General features: G+C 39.9%; 1 pseudogene; it reads left to right on the top strand.

The window, feature by feature from the left end:
- The first annotated feature begins 1,358 nt into the window (after window positions 1-1,358).
- Window positions 1,359-15,827, top strand: LOC132592944 (vomeronasal type-2 receptor 26-like; annotated as a pseudogene).
- Window positions 15,828-16,966: the final 1,139 nt, after the last annotated feature.

Below are 16,966 nucleotides of genomic sequence, written 5' to 3'. Positions count from 1 at the left end.
TAGTCCTCCAAGTTTGAAGCCATTCATAGCCATATACTGTTTTTGAATTTGTCTATTCCTCTTTTAAAGCTATGCAAGTTGGTGGCTATCAAGATAGAATCACGAGGGAGACAACTAGAAATTTAAAAAGATTAAAATAATGAAGAAGATAGGCCATCAAGAAAAGTTAAACAGTGTTTCAAAACTTCTGTGCCTTATAGCAGGCTGTTTACACTCAACTTTGGTGCTTACATTTCCATGACTTCTGTTAACACTGCATGGACCATAATCCAATAAGTGGGATCATCTTACTGGATGGTCCTGGTTGTGGGCAGGCCCTCAATCCGCTCCCCCCACCCTGGCACGGGAGGAGTCATTACCCTCATGCCAGGGTGGCACCACGATTATCCAGGGCTAATTGCCCAATCAATTTGAAGGGTAATCGTGAGGAGGCGTTTAAAAGCAGCAGCGCGACTTGTGCCAAGCACTTGCTTTGTGCTGCTGATCACCCTCCCACCCTCCCTTTTATTTGGGTGTCTTCTGGCCTTGCTTTGAATTTCGGTTGGTTGCCCGCCTTGGGATGGGGACCGGGTAGGAATTTTTCCATTTGGCAAAATTGGCACTGGCTACTTGGTTTTCGCCTACCTCTTAGCAATTGTCATAACTTTGTAAGGTTAGGCAGTTAGGCACTGGCTTACTTTTGAGTGGGGGAGGGGAGGTCAGCCATTGCCTGCCCCTCCCATGGTTCAAGGGTATTCCATTAAAGGAATACAAGGCCTGGATCCTGTCCAAAGTCGGCTTGAGGGGCTAGGGCTAGGGCCATGCCACGCCTCAGGGAACACCAGGGAGATGCAGGTGGGGTCCCCCGAAGCATTCTACCCTTTGGGTGGTTTACCCTTATAGACATCCTGCAAAGGGGGCAGGAGTCAGATACAGTGGTGCCTCGACTTACGAATTTAATCCGTTCCAAAGGCACCTTCGTAAGTCGAAAAATTCATAAGTCGAAAAACGCCATTGGAAACGCGATTTCCCATAGGAATGCATTGAGCAGGAGGAAGCAAAAGTGCCACAGAACAGTTTGCTGCCGCCGCCGCCGCTCCAACACCCAGATCCCGATGTTAGAGTGGCGGTGGCGGTGGCAAACTGCTTTGTAGTGCTTTTGCTTTCTCCTGCTCAGGCAGAGCACCGAGGAGCAAAATCACTACGGAGCGGTTTGCTCCTCCACTACGGAGTGGTGGTGGCAACCCGTCCCATAGTGCGACGCATGCACATGATGAACGCCCTGCCCCCTGGTGGGGTGCCTTCTGGTTTGCTGCCCTGGGCAGCCAGAAGGCTAGCGACGCCCCTGGGTCTTTTTAAAGAGTGCAAGACAGGAGGACATGTGCCACTGTTTCGGGGCTACCATCTCTACAGGAACAAAGGTGTTTCTCATGCGGGATATTTTGGAATCGGCCCTCAAGTACAGCAATGGCAAAACGTTCAGTCTTGCGAGTGTGAAAGCATGTCTGTATTTTGGGATAGCTAGTTTGTGCAGGTATGGAGCCAGAGAATCAAAATGGGAAGATGGAAATTGATCATACCATGAGCAGAATTTCCTTATAGTGGTCAGGTTGTTCTGACGCTCAAGTTTTTGGTAGACTGTTTTAAGCCAGGCACTTTTGTGATAGTTTTGAAGTACTAGGGATAGTACTGTATGGGATCTGTTCTCCCTATGGATCCTGATACCTGAGGCAGTTGCCTCCCCTTTTTTCATAGGTCGGCTGGCCCTGTGGCTGGGGTTGATAGAATTTGGGGTTCCATAACATATGTAAGGGCCACAGCTTCCTTATCACTGCTCTATGGATTCATTCCAAATCTTGTCTATTCTGGATGATTTTTCCTGCTCTTGATTCAATAGGGAAACAGATATGAGACGCCACCCAGTAAACAAGTTTTCTTCAGCTATTCTGCCCATGAGCAGAATACCTTGGGGATGCAGCTGTGGACCATGCAATTATCTCAAATTATGGTTATCTGCTTTCTGGCCCAAAGCAACATGGATTTTCAATGACTACTTGCAGAATCAAGATGAAAATACATATACTGTAAAATATGCTTGTGCCTTTCAGAGCTCTTGAGGACAGACTGTGAACATGAAAGGAAGCTGAAAGTTTTACAGGCCAGAAAGTATCACTGTTGACCAACAGAGTCAGGAGACAACTGATACTAAGATTTTGCTCAAGGGGAAAAAAAGGATTCTCGGTTATGTTTGCAATGCTGTTTTTGTTGCTGTGGCTACTGATTTTGCGGTTGGTGTTTCACCCTCTGATTGAGTGCAGGACGCACCCAATTATTTGCAGGAGGAGTGATCCCTTCCAGATCCCACATGAGTATTATCATCCAGGTGACATTATCATTGGTGGTATTTCTTCACAGTTTTTCACATTTTTTGGCACCATAGAATTCAATCAACACCCCAATACAATGCTTATTGGGGATCCTGTGTAAGGAACTTCCTGTCTCTTATAAAATACTAACATGCAGTTTATAATAATCCCATTGATATGCGGTGGGGGAAAATAATAAGCTCAGGTGCCATGTTCCCTTATGTAGCATCTTCCCAGGGGCTGTATTCCAGTGATGGGTATGGCCAAAGGGAACTGAGTACATGGATTTTGCCAGAGCTAAAATTGGGTGGAACAGTAGAAATTATTCTTGGCTCTGTAGAGTAGGCTACCTTCCAATCATGCAAATGTCAAGATGTTTCTATACACCCACTCCCCACACACATCCACCCATGTTCATACATCAAAAAATACATCATCCAGAGTTCAAGGACACATCCCATGAAGGCAAAACTGCAGATAAGGTCTCATGGCAAAAGCAGAGGGTGTTATCTAGGGAAGTCATATACGCTTGTCACAGATTTGTTTTCAGAGTGGTATGACCAGTGTAGAAACACTGGGCACAGCACTTCAGGGCGCACCAAAATAGTGCTATAGAATGGAACATGAGTGGAGGCAGCAGGAGGGGAGAGGAATTTCAGCGTTGTACAGTGTGCTGCTGAAATTTGAGAGCCAAGGTCTGCCACAGCTTGTCAGGTCTATCAATTTCTGCTGCCCAACAGTTATTTGAGGTTTGCACAATATCCATTGAATTTAATCTTCAGTTATTCTCTGTCTCTTGTTATGCCAATCACTGTAGTTTCTTCTTTATCCCATTTTTGCCAGTAGCCAGGGTGGCAAATAATGCAGCATTACAATCTCAATTTCTGGTATTTTTCATAAGTCCTTTCTTCAATCACCCCTTTCACTATCAACTGCATTCTCCATTTAAAAATAAACACATTGTGAGAATTATAAATATACAAAGCTGGTGGGAGAGCATTTAGGATCCTGATTTCATGACTGAATGCTTTTTGACAGTGCTTTGAGAATGTGCTGGTCAGGATGATGAAATTTATAACATAACTATCTATCTACCACCATATTGTAGCCTGGAAAATTATGGACAGTCCTGGCATTCAATATGCCACTGAGGCATAAGGGGGGGGGCTATTGTGTGCACAATGTAAATGTGAGATACATTTTCATTAAGCAGCATCATGGTCCCCTGATTTCCTATAAAGTAATTTCATTTTTTCACAAACAAAATTATACAACTTTCCATTATGCAGGGCAGATTTTATTGAAGCACACACTAGCTGATGTTCTTTGCTGCCCATAGAACTCACACCGTTCAAAAATGTTTTCAATTTATATTCCTCTTAATGGTTTTCTGGTTAATTTTTTTAGTAAGAAAAATAAATTGAAATAATCATTGCAATGAAGGTTCATAGTTTAAACTAGATTTTGAGAGAACATTACACCCATTCACAGATTATTTTAACAGCAGGTATAACAATTTTGGTTGAATGCAGAACCAATTGAAGTTTGTTTGGATACAGAATTCTCCCTTGCTTGCTTTATTATCAACAGAGCTCCAGAAATATGAATAGCATAAAATCTTTAAGAACAGTATCAACCCATCCCTCTCTCTTTCTTTTCAAATTCAAAAAGTTTGCTTAAATTAACAAGAAGGTAAGCAGCTCGCAGACATCAAAAAGCCATCCTCTTAAAGTGATCCCACCTATTTTTGTTTCAGTTATTTGTAGTTTGAAGTCATATACACATTGCTTTGGAAGATGCACGCGGCAATACTGATGAACGTGATGTCTTTGCAAGAACAGTTATTTATGAGGTCTAAAATATTGGTTTAATGTGGTATATATTTTTATTGCAGTGTAGTGACAAAAAACTACCAGCATGTATTGTCCTTGGTATTTGCACTGAAGGAGATCAATGAGAATCCCAGGATCTTACCAAATGTTTCATTGGGATTCCACATCTATGACAGCTACTTCAATGCCAAGATGACTTATCAGACTACACTAAATCTTCTCTTTAGCCTGAAAGAGATTCTCCCTAACTATAAGTGTGACACACAGAAGAATCTGATAGCTGCCATTGGGGGACTTGACTCTGAAGTCACTCAATACATGGCCACATTCTTAAATGCGTACAAGATTCCTCAGGTAGGATATGCATGCAAGACACTGCAATTTTACAGATATGCTGCCCCTTGTCCATATAATGGGGGGGGGGAATTTGCCCTTTCCAACCGAGTATAAAGTCTCAAGGGACTTCCTCCAAAATGGAGGGTGACAGTGAGAATTCATGGAGTGCTTTAGGGCCAATCAGTGTTGGGCTGGCACTTAACTTTCTGAGGGCTGGACCCATCCCAGAAACCCCTGTATTCAGCGCAACATGTTGCCCACCCACCCTGAGTACTGTGGGATTAGTCAGTCACTGACTAATTTTTAAGGATACTCCTTACTTGGCTTCTGAGTCTCCCCCCCCATCTTTCTTTTTTGCTAATTCCACATTGCCTTGCAATTGGAATCTTTGGAGCTGAGTGATTGAGATTTAGCTAAATGGCTTCTGATCTCACAATTGGTATTATGTGTGGGCAGGATGAAAGTAAGCTTAGGTAAGCATACTAGGTAAGCTATGGTCTTCCCAGTAGTGATGTATGGAAGTGAGAGCTGGACCATAAAGAAGGCTGATAGCTGAAGAATTGATGCTTTTGAATTATGGTGCTGGAGGAGACTCTTGAGAGTCCCATGGACTGCAAGAAGATCAAACCTATCCATTCTGAAGGAAATCAGCCCTGAGTGCTCACTGGAAGGACAGATCCTGAAGCTGAGGCTCCAATACTTTGCCCACCTCATGAGAAGAGAAGACTCCCTGGAAAAGACCCTGATGTTGGGAAAGATTGGGTGAACAAGAAGAAGGGGACGACAGAGGATGAGATGGTTGGACAGTGTTCTCAAAGCTATGAACATGAGTCTGACCAAACTGCAGGAGGCAGTGGAAGACAGGAGTGCCTGGCGTGCTATGGTCCATGGGGTCACGAGGAGTCGGACACGACTAAATGACTAAACAACAACAAGCATACTGAGCTACTCCTGGGCAAGGCATTTTTAATCAACATTTCTCTAGCTGCCAGCATGGGTAGGTGGTTGGTTTGGTCTGATGCTCTTGAGTCCTTAAGTGTTCACCCAGCGGAATGGCAGGTAGCAGGAGTGGCATGCCCAAAATATCTACCACACACTCACTGGCAATCACAGGCCCATATCACTCAAGTTAATTATGATGAACACCAAGCCAGGACGCTCTTTCCTACAGTGGGTGAAAGAGAATATTTCTCTCTCGTTCCCCCTAAGTTTCACATGTCGTTTCTTTGACAGTCTATGGTACTGCTGCACACCCTCAAGTTAATGAATTATAATCTTTCACCACAGTTATGCCTCTTGAGCCTTCATTCTAAGGTTAACAGCTGAAAAATAGAGTTAAAATATGTCCACACTAAATCTGAAAGCACACAATCACTAATATACTTTTATCTGTGTATACTGTTTCTCAGGTCTCTTATTATTTATTTGGTTCTTCTCTGGATACTAAAATCCAATACCCTTTCATATACCGAGTGGTCCCTAATGAAGAAAATCAGTACACTGGAATTGTCCAACTACTTTTGCATTTCCAGTGGACGTGGGCTGGGATTGTCACACTGGCTGATGATAAAGGGGAGGATTTTGTGCAGACCTTGATGCCAAAGCTTTCCCGTAATGGCATCTGCTTGGCTTTCATAGACAGAATGCCACCATTGACAGATGTCTCTGAATTACTTGATGGCTACCAAGAGGCATGGGAGAAGACCAGCCTTGTCAAAGACAGAAAAGCAAAGGCAGTTATTGTATATGCAGAAACATTGTCTATGGTGGGTTTAATATTTTTGCTGTACCAAGTAGAAAGCGAAAATATGCCTGGGGCATCTCTAGGCAGAGTGTGGATTATGACCGCTGCATGGGACTTCCCAGCATTACAGTATCAAAGGGATTGGAATATAACACTCTTCCAGGGATCTTTGTCGTTTGCAGTGCACTCTACTGAAGTCTGGGAATTTCACAATTTCCTTCACATCTTTCAACCAGACTCATGCAGTGGGGACAATTTCATAAGAGACTTCTGGGAACAAGCATTTCACTGTGTATTTTTAGATTCCCCTGTGACTGGAGAGAACAATGGGACCTGCACTGGGAAGGAAACCTTGGAGAGCCTTGCTACACCATTTTTTGAAATGAGCATGACCCCCCAAAGCTACAGTGTATACAATGCTGCCTATGTCATAGCACATGCTTTGCATGCCATGTACTCACTGAACCCCAAGCACAGAGCTGTGACAATAGTTCCAAATGTGCAGCCATGGCAGGTACTAACTCATTGCCAATGTAACTCTACAGATATGATTAGAAAATGCAGAATACTATTATGTTCAACTAATCTGACAACTGACAACATGGCCTATAGGGTTGTACCCAACTAAGTTCAACTCAGAAAAGATCCATTGAAATAAGTGGACTTAAGTTAGTCCTACTGTATTAATTTCCATGGATGTACTCTGTGTTGAATAAACATTGGATACAACCCATAATATTGCAGATGAAATTTCTCAGGTTCTTTTTTCATGAAATACATATAGCACAGGATACATTCCCCTTCTTCTGAGGCAGTTGGGATAGTAAGTCCTGACTAAAGGCAATGAAGGGAAGGGAAGGAGACTTTTGTGTTCTATGAATAATGCAGGAGCAGGAGGGAGGGAAAGCACAATTAAACACTTGCCTCTGGAATTTATGGATTGCCAACATCAAGCATTATGTCTGTACCAGATCCAGGTGAGTGAAAATGGGCAAGAGAGACTGTTTAGTTATTTGAAAATGAGCAAATAAACATTTGTTCTGAAATATTAGAGAAGTGAGAAATCTCCTTTCTGCTGGTAGCTGAAGAAGAAGAAGAAGAAGAAGAAGAAGAAGAGAAGGGAGGAAGGAAGGGAGGAAGGAAGGAACATGTCTTCATCCTCAATGCTAGAATAGCACATGTGCTTTAAAAATGCAGTGTCTCAAATTGACAACAGATTTTAATATGGAAGAAATGAGTGATTAGAGTCACACACATATACTGAGTGCTCAATTTTATTTTATTTTATTTATACAGTCCATTTTTATCTTGCCTTTCTTCCCTCATGGAATAAATGTAAACTTTCATTACACCCCAACTAAACCCAGGCCTGATTAACTTCAGCAGTGTGGCTACATCATGGGCCCTTAGACCATGGTCTTGGTAACCAGATGTTTTTTAGGACCCAGTTCATTTAGCAGCTTGTATTGTTTGGACCAAGATTATCTCAATGACCACCTACTACCTATTAATTCAGATCATCATTGGAACTACTAGCTCCATATCCTCTCCCAATCTGAAATGCAACGAGAGGATAAATAAAGTAGGAACTTCTAAATTATCTTGGTGAAGTCCTTTTTGATGTGGCCCTGCTGCTGATGACTTTTAGAGCACAACTTTTACATGTCATTTAAGAAAACTGCAAATTAGTTATAGTCATTGATAAGTCTCTTGTTTTATTGCTACTTCTGTTCTGTATTGATTTCTTTTTTATGGTTTTTACTGTTTAATTATGTCTTAAATCATCATTATTTTACAGTTCAGTTGCCTTGTAGGTCCTGATGAGACAGATTATCAATATTCTATGTTCTATGGATAATAAAGAAAGTTGGATGCAGAACAAAAATATTTATATTTTCCCCCATTCTATAACTTTTAAAAGCTGCTTTTACCTCTTTGATTGCAGCTCCATCCATTCTTGAGGAGAATCTCTTTCAACAACAGTGCTGGGGACCAAGTGTCATTGGATGAGAAAGGTGAATTAGAAAGTGGATTTGATATTATAAACTGGGTAACTTTCCCAAATAGATCTTTCTCAAGGGTGAAAGTAGGAAGGCTGGATCCATGGGCAGGCAGAGGGCTGACCGTCCATGATGAGATGATCACATGGCATAGCATGTTTAACCAGGTAGAGTCTGAATTTTAGTTCTAAGTACAAAATATTAATGTTGAGTACAATATTCACTACTCATCCAGTTATCACACATCTCATTGCACTTTCATACATCCATTTTAAAAAATAATGAATATCTGAGCATAAGCAAATATAGTGTAAGCAAAAAAGAAAACAACCCCCTTGTTTTTCTAAAACCCTCAATTTGCTGAATGTTTCTTTTTCATGAAATGAAAGAATAAATTCAGTGAGACAAAACTACTGTGTATTTCACTAGCAGTATGCATTCCATTATTGTTCCACAAAGAGATCCAGAGATGCATCAAAGAAAGCAGGTATTGCGAAACTTATGTGAACTAGAGACCATAAATAAATTGATAGGCTATGTCTTTTACTGAGTTCAAAGTCAACTTCCAGGTTCATTCATCTTGTACATCCATAAACACGCCATCCACCCAGTCACTCCACCCAGTCACCAAACTGCTATCACAAATCACTCCTGCTGCTCTACCAAAAATGCACTGTAATACCAGAAAACGAAGCGGTTCACTAACAGAACTGTATAAGGTATCAAAACAAATTGCCACCCATCATACAGATTTACTGTCCCCGAAATCAATCTGGCTTTCAACTGTAGTTGTACAGAACTAAGCCAAAAAGCATTTCTAACAAAAGTCAATTTTTGGAGTAATTATTATAACTCCCAGAAAGGATCAACATGTACTGCATACAAAATCTGATGGAATTGTTTTCTATGTGAATCATTCATTGAGATAAGCATGTACTAAGTATGTTTTCCTCCTTTCTGTTTATGGACAGAAGGCCCCCTCTTCAGTGTGTAATGACAAGTGCCGCCCAGGCTATGTTAGCAAAAAGAAGGAAGGGGAGCCATTCTGTTGCTACGATTGTGACCCATGTCCAGAAGGGAGGATTTCTAATAAAAAAGGTAGGTGTCTACCATATTGTAGCAGTGGTTCCCATGCTGTGAGCAGTGGACCCCTTGCCTGAATCTAGTGTCCAGTGTCTGTTCACATATCCAGAACTATTTACGGTGGCTTTCACATGGCCCATTTGCCAAAGAGCCAGGCAGCCTCTTCTGGCTCTCTGCCTGGGCTGGGGCGGACTAACTGTGCTTCAACTTGAATTCACATCCCATAACTCCTTAGAGTAGGCAGGAGGCCTCCTCCAGTACTGAGTCACTAAATGTACCCACAGCTGCTCATTCTGTATTGCGGTAGCTCAGAAGCCAACTTGTGAGCCAACCCCAGAGCTTCCACTGACCATGCCCACTGATTCTGGGGAGGAGGTGGAGGGTTCCCAGTGGCAGCAGAAGCACAAGATTGCTCCTCCTGAAGGCTCACTGAGAAGGCTACCCAGGCAAACAGTCAACAAGTGCCTTTCTAAGCAACAAGCCTGGGGACAGGCCTGCTAGAGTGTCAGTTCCCTTCCTACTCAGCTATGTCCAGTGTCACTCTCTTCCACTCTCTACTGATACAAAACTGTGATCAGCATTTTCACTTCTCACTCTGTATTGCGGTAGCTGAGAAGCCAACTTGTGAGCCACCCCAGAGCTTCCACTGACCATGCCCACTGAATCTGGGGAGGAGGTGGAGGGTTCCCAGGCAGGGGAAACCTCAGCAAACATTGACAGCTTCCCCCTCCAGCAGAGAACCTCTGCATTTGATGGTTGCTTGACAAACAAGAACCTGGCAGGATATGGACAATTTCCATGGGTGAAATTTTCAAAGCTTGGAAGTTTTACCTGTGGGTGGGTGTGAATTGGTAGCGCTCAGTGGTAACATCTCCTACATCTGTTGATACAAAATGAAACCCCATTTCATTTCAAGAAGAAAAGATTCTGATGCTGGATCAAGCCAAATGCTCACATGCTGTTATAAAATCAGCTGTGGTTGTGAGGCAAACAGGGGTCCATGAAAAATAAATATGCTTAAACAGGTGTCTTCCTATTCATAAAGACTGGAAACTACTATATTGGAGCATTCTTTTTTTGCAATAATTTTTATTAAATTTTCCATTTCTATGTTCATTACATTATATTCATTATATCTATCATGGCTTTAAATTCTTAAATTTCCAGTCAAATAGAAAGAAAAGAAAAGGAGAAAAGAAAAGACAGGGAGGGAGAAACAAAGCTAGAAACAAAAACCAAAAATATTATTAAGTCCAATTTCTATTCAACTTTGTATGTTGGACTTCCATTCTTCTTTCTTCTGTCTTCATTCTGTCATCTTTCCCTTTTTCGCTAATATTTTCACAGTTCGTTTTAATTTTCTTCTCTCTTTCACAAATTATGAACATAACATTGAATATACATACAGTATATAACTGACTTTTAATCAATCATGTATTTACTATACCAAATTAATGAATTGTGTCCTATGTTATGTTTTAATATTCATACCCTGTTATCTTATTGTAATAAAGTATTTTATAACATCTAGTTATGAGATTGAATTCAATTTGCTAGTATTAATACGTTCAACACATCTTACTGATATATTTTTACATATTTCTTTTCATAGTGTTTCTTCGCCCTACTGTCAAGTTTTTGCTGTTGATTTTGTTTTTTCCTTGTATCCAATTTTTACTATCACCATTCATCCACAAATAAAATTTGCTACAATTTCCAAACCTAAAAAACAAAACAAACAAAACAAACAACAAAACTAAACTAACCATTTCAATAGAAGGGACCCCGTTAGAGTCTCCCATCGTTGGTATTTATTGTCCATATAATCTATTAAAATTTCTTCTAATTTTCAAGGAGTTTCCACTTTCTTCTCAATCTTGGCATGAGTACCTGCTAAGCTTAATTTTCCACCCTCTTATCATTATATATATCTATACATATATATATATTTCCTATATTTCCTGCTCAGTTTCTTATTTAGCTCTATCAGCTTCCTCTACCACTCCTTGTATTTTCCCCAACTCTTTATGGCTTCTTCCAAATTCCTTCATCTCCTGCTCTGTTTTAATCTTAAATTTTTCATCCTTGTAATAAAATAGAACACCTTCAGGGTACTCCCATCAAAATCTTATTTTGTTTTTAGTCAAATTTTTTGTCAACTCTTTGTAAACATTTCTTTTAAATAAAAACTGGTCTGGAATATCTCTGTACACCACAATTGGTTTCCCGTCTATATACCACTTCTCCTCCCTACTTTTCTTCATAATTGTATTTCTGACTTCTATTGAACTCAATGTTACTAAACAGACCCCTGGACATTTTTTTGATCTTGTTATGGGTGAGTTAACCTTTATTCTGAATGCATTGGTTATCATATAATCAACTTCCTCTTCTTTCAAATCTAGCAACCTAGCAGTTTCTCTAATTAATTTACCCCTTAGGTTTCCCCCCTCCATTTCTGGGACACCGCAAAATTTTAAGTTCTTTGACCTTTCATTCATTTGAAGAAGCGCCAGGTTGTCCAACATATTCTCCTGTGTTTTTATTATTTCTGTTATTTGCCCTTTCATTTTTCCCCTTTCTAACCTATTTCCTCTGACCTCTATGTGTCTGCTCTTCAGCTGTCTGGATTTTATTTTCCAATGTTTTTATTTGTCCTGATATTTCAGTTATTACCTCAGCTAATTGTTTGCCTATTTTCATCTCACTCTCCCTCAATTCTGTCCTTATTTGCTTAATCTCTTCCAGAATTTTAATTAGAACCCCATCCCCATCCCCTTCTATTTCTGATCTTGAAAGTCTTCTCTCTTCAGGGGTTTTTATTTTTACTCCTTTGCGAGGCATTTTAAGGTCTCCTTGTATTTCTTTACTATTGTGCTATACCTTCTTCCCCCACTAGAGGTCCTATCCCCCTGGCAGTCTTCCTTTATTCACCTTTAAACACAATCCAAAAGCAGTATCAATAAGTTAATCACAATATTGGAGCATTCTTTTCATATTCTCATCTCTTGTTATGATTTTTTCATTTTGCTTTTTCCTCAATTGCCAGGCTAGGAATTTCCCGGCCTTATTTCCAAATTCAAAATATCTTTGTCTATTCCATCTTAACTTTCTCTCCAATTCCTGGTCTACAACATTTTCCAATTCTTTTTGTAATATTTTAATTTGATCTGCCAGTTTTCCCTTTTTGGGATTTCTCCCTAACTCTTTTTCTTTTTCTTCGATTTTCTTTTTAATCTCCTCTATTTTTTCTTTTCTTTCTCTTTGTTTCCTTCCTTTTTGTTGTATATAAAGCCCTCTCAGGAATGCTTTACTGGTATCCCAGATTGTTGTTAATTTTGTCTCTTCCCTAATATTTATTTCAAAAAATTCTTTTATTGATAATTTTAATTTTTCTACAAAGGCCTCATCCCTTAAAATATCTTCATCCAATCTCCATCTTTTTATATATTCCTTTTGATCTTCCATTTTAATCATAATTGGATTATGGTCAGAGATAAGTTTTGGCAATATATCACACTCTGTTATTCCTGGCATTAGATTTTTTGTCAGCCATACTGCATCCAATCTGGCTGCAGATTTTTTTGCATCCGAATAATGGGTAAATTTCTTCACCCCTGGGTTCCTTTCCCTCCAAATATCCTTCATTTCAAAATTTGTAATCAACTGTTGGAAGCTTCCGGGTAATTTTCCTCCTTTCTTTCTTCCCGCATTTGTTCTATCTGATTCTGGTTTGATGATACCATTCAAATCCCCTGCCAGTATGATTCCTTCTTCTTTTACGTTTTCTCCTATCAGCTTCTCTACTTTTTTAAAAAATTCGACTTTACATCCGTTTGGAGCATAGACATTGACTACTATTACTTCTCCGATACTCAATCCAATTTTAACTCCTACTATTCTCCCTTCATTGTCCTGGAATATTTTTTCTGCTTTTAATTTAGGATTCACATACATGACCACTCCCCTTTTTTTCTTTTTATCAGCTGAAACGAATTCATTTCCTAATTTCCCATTTTTTAATAACCTTTCATATTTTTGTGAAATATGCGTTTCTTGAATACATATTATATCCCATGTTCTCTTTTTCAATAAATGTACCACCTTATTTCTTTTACTTTTCTTATTCAATCCATTTACATTCCAGGAAATCAAATTAAATCTCATTCTTTATTGTTTAGTTTAATAAACACAATTATAAATTTTACTTTCTATTGGCTACTCCTAAAAATATTCCCATATACAAAACCTCAAAAAACTTCAGAAAAAGGAGAGATGAAAGCGAGGTTCAATCCTACAACAGAAATCCAACCTGTCCCTCCCTTACTCCCCCCCCCCCTTGGGAAGAAAAAAGAAAAAAACCTTTTTAATACAGTCTTCTCAGAAATTTTTCGGCTTCATCCTTTGTTCTAATTGTTTTTCTTCTTTCTTTATAGAAGAAGGTCAGGCCCTCCGGATACTCCCAGATAAACCATATGCCTCTCTTTCCTAGGGCTTCTGTCAGTTCTTTATACTTTTGTCGTTTAAGAACAAATCTTTTGGGGGTCTCTTTAAAGATGGCCACCGTTCTTCCATCAATCACTAGTTCCTCTTGTTTCTTTTTTTGTAGAATTTTGTCTTTCAGTAATCTGGAATTTAGAATGATCATGCAGTCTCCTGGGCCTCTCCTGCTCTTTGATTTATCTGTTCGAATCCTGTATATTTTGTCTACATCATAAGCTAGGTCTTCCTCCTTCACTTTAAGCCATTTTGCCAGCTCCTTAATGATCTTTTCATCAATTTGTTCATTCGGTGCTTCCTGTATCCCTCTTAATCTCAGCCACAACGATTTCTGCTTCATCTCTAGCAGAGCGATCTGGTCAGCAAGATCCTCCTGCATTTTCTTAATTTTTTGGCGTTCCACGTCTTCATCCTCTTGTACTTCTTTTATCTCTTTGTTGACTGTTATGACTTTTTTAATGGATTCTTCCTGCTTTTGCATTTTAATGTTTAAGTCCTTAACTGCTTTATCAAGCTCATTGTTCTTTCCATATAGCTCTTTGATTTGCCCAGTCATCTCCATTATCACCTTTGAATTACTTTCAATTTTTGTTTCTACAGCGTCATATTCTCATCTCTTGTAGCACTTATGTCTAGACTAGAAAATCCATAATGTAGGAATTTATTTTTTGAACTTTAAGGAAAGGAATCTTAGAGGCCTATAAACTCACATTGTAATGAGCTATGTGAATCTGAGTGTTGCTTTGCCAAGATTACTGAGTGTCCAGAGAGGCCATTTTGTACCTGTTTCCTTGAATGAGGTGTTGTTATATCTTTTTTATCCTTTCCCTGAAATAGACAATTGTATAAAATGCCCAGAAGATCAGTATCCAAATGGAGACCAAGATGGATGTCTACCAAAGCGTTTAAACTTTCTGTTTTATGATGAAATGTTGAGTATCACTTTAGCTTTTATGGCATTTGCATTTTCTGTGACCACAGCTTTGGTGCTACAAATATTCATTAAATACCAGAAAACTCCCATTGTCAAAGCCAACAATCGTGGTCTCACGTTTACTTTGCTCATCACCCTCTTGCTTTGCTTCCTCTGCTCTTTGCTGTTCTTTGGAAGACCTCAGAAAGTGACCTGCCTCCTAAGGCAAACAGCTTTTGGCATCGTCTTCACTGTGGCTGTTTCTTCCGTGTTGGCAAAAACCATCACAGTGATTTTGGCATTCATGGCTACAAGGCCAGCATCCAGGATGAGGAACTGGGTGGGGAAAAGACTGGCAGCTTCTATTGTTTTCTCCTGCTCCCTCATTCAAGGAGCACTTTGTACTGTGTGGCTCCTTACTGCTCCTCCGTTCCCACATTTGGACATGGACACTTTGGCTAAAGAAATTGTGGTTGAATGTAATGAAGGGTCTGTCCCTATGTTTTATTCTGTTCTTGGGTACCTGGGATTTCTGGCTCTTGTCAGCTTTGCTGTGGCTTTTCTTGCTAGGGAATTGCCCAGCACTTTCAATGAAGCCAAGTTCATCACTTTCAGCATGTTGGTGTTTTGCAGTGTGTGGGTCTCTTTTGTGCCAACTTACCTGAGCACAAAGGGAAAATACATGGTGGCTGTGGAGATCTTCTCCATCTTAGCCTCTAGTGCTGGTTTATTGGGCTGTATCTTTGCTCCTAAATGCTATATAATTTTACTGAGGCCTGAGCTGAACAAGAAGGAGCACTTAACAAGGAGAAATAAGTAAGAGTTAGAAACTTGGATGTGGTTGTCCAGTGCACTTTTCTTTAAAATATGAGCTGCTTGGTGGAAGTAAGGTAGCCTAAGTCACATGTCTTTATTTGTCAAGAAGCATAAGTGTTTGGACATTGATTTCGTGCAGAAAATCTGTTTCGCATCATGCACGTTCTTTGTTTCAGTGTCTACAAAATGCCCCAAAGGAAGATTTTTGCCTTAAATAGAACTGCTTCCAAAATGGATCTGCTCTCTTGTCAGATGTGAGAACAGTATGTAACAGAGTATAATTTATTGGGAGGTAATAATGTAGAATTTTATTATGTTATTCATTCATTCTTAAATCTATTATTATCATATTTATATCCCATCTTTTCTCCAAGAAGCTGAAGGTGGAATATTATACTGTGTGTGTGTGTGTGTGTGTGTGTGTGTGTGTGTGTGTGTGTGTGTATTCCCCTCTTCATTTTATTTTCACAACAACCCTGTGAGGTAGGTTAGGCAGTGACACTGTGACAGGACCAAGGTGACACTGGAATGGTGATGAGGGGGTGTGTGGGGACTAAAGTTCTGATCTTGCACAACCCATTCAAACACTCCAGCCACTACAACACAAGTAGCTAACTATTAAATTATATAATATCCTGTCACTACATATATTTGTGTTGGCTTTTGCATTAGTCTGCTTACTGTAAAGATGATATTGTGTGGTTGTCACTTCCATTGGCAAATGTGTGATTGGTTCTTTATTTGTAATTATTAAATAAATAATAGGATTGAAGTTGCCTGCTTGATGAGAGGCCACAATTAGTTCAGAATGCAGCTGGATCATTTTATATGCACCCAGTTTACTTAAGATACCTAAATACTAAACCTGGATGAAGTATCCTTGGATGAAGGAATTGAGGGGCTGATCATGAAATTTGTAGATGATACCAAACTGGGATGGGTAGTTAGAACCCCTGAAGATACAATTAGGTTTCAAGGCAACCTTAACAGATTGGAGAACTGGGCCATAATTGACAAAATGAAATTCAGTAGGGAGAAATGAAAAACTCAGTGCATTTAGGCAGGAACAGTCAGATCCGCAGATATAGGATTGGGGACACCTGGCTTGACAGATGTATATGTGCAAGTTTCTAGGAGTCTCATTGACTACAAATTTAACAAGCAATTAATGCAGCAGCAAAAATTCTAGGCAACCTCAACAGAAGTATAGTGTCCAGTTCAAGGGAAGCAATAGCACCACACTGTTCTGTTTTGATCAGCAGGCCCATCTTCTCGATGGCAGGGATGGGGAACCTGTGGCCCACCAAATATTACTGGATGGAAATGCCCATCATACTTTACCATTGGCCATACTGGTTGGGGATAATAGGAATGAGAGTCCGACAACATCTGCGGAG

The sequence above is a fragment of the Zootoca vivipara genome, chromosome 12 (genome assembly GCF_965207765.1).
Source record: "Zootoca vivipara chromosome 12, rZooViv2.hap1.1, whole genome shotgun sequence".
Classification (NCBI taxonomy): Eukaryota; Metazoa; Chordata; class Lepidosauria; order Squamata; family Lacertidae; genus Zootoca; species Zootoca vivipara.
This window is presented reverse-complemented; position numbering and strand designations above follow the sequence as displayed.